The sequence below is a fragment of the Meleagris gallopavo genome, chromosome 5 (assembly GCF_905368555.1).
Source record: "Meleagris gallopavo chromosome 5, MGAL_WU_HG_1.1, whole genome shotgun sequence".
Classification (NCBI taxonomy): domain Eukaryota; kingdom Metazoa; phylum Chordata; class Aves; order Galliformes; family Phasianidae; genus Meleagris; species Meleagris gallopavo.
Genome location: NC_139408.1, coordinates 54,240,612 through 54,243,463, shown reverse-complemented (window position 1 = coordinate 54,243,463; position 2,852 = coordinate 54,240,612).

Here is a 2,852-nt window from a genome sequence, read left to right as displayed (position 1 = left end):
GACTGTATGGAAAGGCTGCAACTTGGACAGTAAAGAGTTGCAAACAGTTTTAATTAATTGCTTGATGATTAGAATTCCAGGTGTATTTTTGGCACCCTACACTTAGTCTTAACAGGTAGCTAAACATAGAGCTACTACTTATATTTAACTCTCTATACTCAATACATGAGTGATAATTCAGTTTTGTACCACTTGTTTCAGTGCAATTTCTCCAGCTCAGCATTCTGTTTGATACATTACTCATAAAATGAGTGGACAGTTTAAGGAGATAAGACTAGAGTGTGATGCTGTGTACTATTCTTTCCCCCTCAGCATATTCACACAATAATACTGTTGAAAATTCTATATGGAAATGAATCAAGTTCATCACTATTATATGCTCCATTCACACCTGAACACTGAACAGTTTTTTTATCTGATATAAAATGAAGGAACACTTACATTTCTATCACCTTAAGAATTATATATAATAGCACAATGAAATTTGTCCTGAAGAGCACTATGCCATGCATGCGTGTTTTATACTGACAGACTCAGAATGAAGTCACAGAAAAGGAACAAATTGCTAATTGCTGACTGGAAACAGTTTGGTGAACATTTAATTTTCTCTCAAAGGTGCTGTGTGAGGCCATAGAACAGCATTACATGAAAACAAACACTACATCCTACAGCTGCTGGATGTCACTGCAGGCTGGCTTTACTTCATAGTTTCTAAGTTAATTTTTTGCATGAAATCTGTCCAGCTGTTGCTTATTTGTTAGCTAACCATTCTATACTGTTCATATGATGACCCTTGAAGGCCATCTACTCCAACTCCCTTGCAACAAACAGGGACACTCACAGCTCGATCAGGTGCTCAGATCAGGACTTCTCTAATGCTGGGAGTATGCTAGTTTTTATGAGGAATTTTCAAGTGAAACAGTTTTCTGACAAAAATGTGACTATAAACTTCAAAAAGATGGTAAAAAAAACATCTGCCTTCTGATTACGATACATGTACAAGATTCAAAGTCAATGCCCTGCTCTGCTTATTTAAGAAAGGGTGAGTTTTTGTAGCATTATTGCCTTAGGGCTCAGTTATGAACCTGAATCCTATTTTATTAGGTGCCACACAATGGCAGAACAGGACAACTTCTGCTTCCAGGTGTTCACAGTACAAGCACACGGTATGAACATGTTACTGCTATGGAGGGAGCTGCACTGCCTTTAAGAGATCTCAGCCCCCCCAGCTGCCATTGCTATCCCACTGCTGGAGCCTACTGGTCTCTAGCTCAGCTGCACTCCTCATCCACTGGAATCTACAGCCAACTAAGTTAGCTTCCCACACTTCCAGAAGTGATACACATCACACCTACCAACTCTGCCTTGAGGAATGAGGAAGAGGCACAGGTCTCTTCTTTTATCTACACAACAGGGACAGTAACAGCAAATTACAACTGGCAATGAACAAAAAGCACTTTGTTCTCAAATCACCCTTGCTGCATTGACAGGAGGATCTTTATCTACACCTTTTGACAAGAGATTGGTGTAATCAGGTGTTCACAGAAAGGACAGAGAAAACAAAATCAGTCAGCATTTGAGTCTCAGCAATCCAGCAACATAACCACCATTGATTTGATGTGCATGATAACAAGGGATCATTTTCAGTCAAACTTGACAGACAACAATAAAAAAGTCCCAGTGCATGTTTAAAAGCCATTAATGCTTGTAAATAGCTGAGAAGTATCCAAAATAGTGAGCTGTTGCCTATTATGAAGTAGTTTTCTCTTTCTTAAGATCAACCAGCTTATCCAGCATCTCTAAGCAATCATTCAGCAAGATGTAGAACTGTGGTTTCTCCCACTTCAGCCAGCAGCCCTTTTTACTGCACTGTAATGGCAGAGATAGGGATGGCAGAATTCATCAGATGACAGGAAAGCAAGGTTCAGTTATGGAATAGCTGAGCTAATAAAATTGTACTTTTCAGCTTCCTAAGTGATCTCAGAAGATTCTCTGCCAGTAACATATCCTAAAACTATCCCAAATATCAGACAGGCTCTCCAAGTCTCTGTGTTAAAACGGCCCTAAGTCATTTAGGGGTTTGGCAGACAGGCAGTGGCATAGATGACAGAGCTTTGGGTCACTTAGGGTTTTGCAGATAAGCAGAGGGAAGGGGAACTCTACTCCACTATGAACTTTATAATTAGAGTTAACTGGCATACTGTGCAGACTGTAATGGTAGGATGCTTTTTGTCAGCCTGCTTCATCTAGTTCAGGTGATCTTCTAACTAGCTTGCACATTTGCAATGCCTTCTGTTCAATTTCCTGCATTGTCTTCTTCAATTTCCTTTGCTTCCATTCCAGCATCTTGCTTGCTTGCTGTTAGAGCATTTATTTCACACTAAGTGACTGAGAAACAGATTTCCTCTACCAAGGAACCAAGAACTGATGGTAGGTGTTTTACATATAACGTTAAAAAAAATAACTCAAGAAGTGTCCTGGTGTTTCCCTCCAAAACCATAAATCTGAAAGTGCTGCTCGTGGAAACAGTTCTGAGGGACTGACTGTGCACTGACACGGCAGCTCAGAACAGTCTGCATTCCTTTCTGACTTGCTACTATCTTCACCACCAGTCATTCCAGAAGGAAAGCCACTTGTGGAAAACTAGTGCATGTATTTGTACTGACCACAGTTAGACTGTGGAAACTGTCTGATCTTGTGTCTTTAAAACAAACAAACAAACTACAACACCAGATAAAATGGAAGGACCTTCCTTTGCTTTCAGTGTTATAAGCTAGAAAGACAGAAGTTGAGTATTATTATTACAACATCATTTCACTTCATATCTTAAGAAATAACTACAAAACTTTACA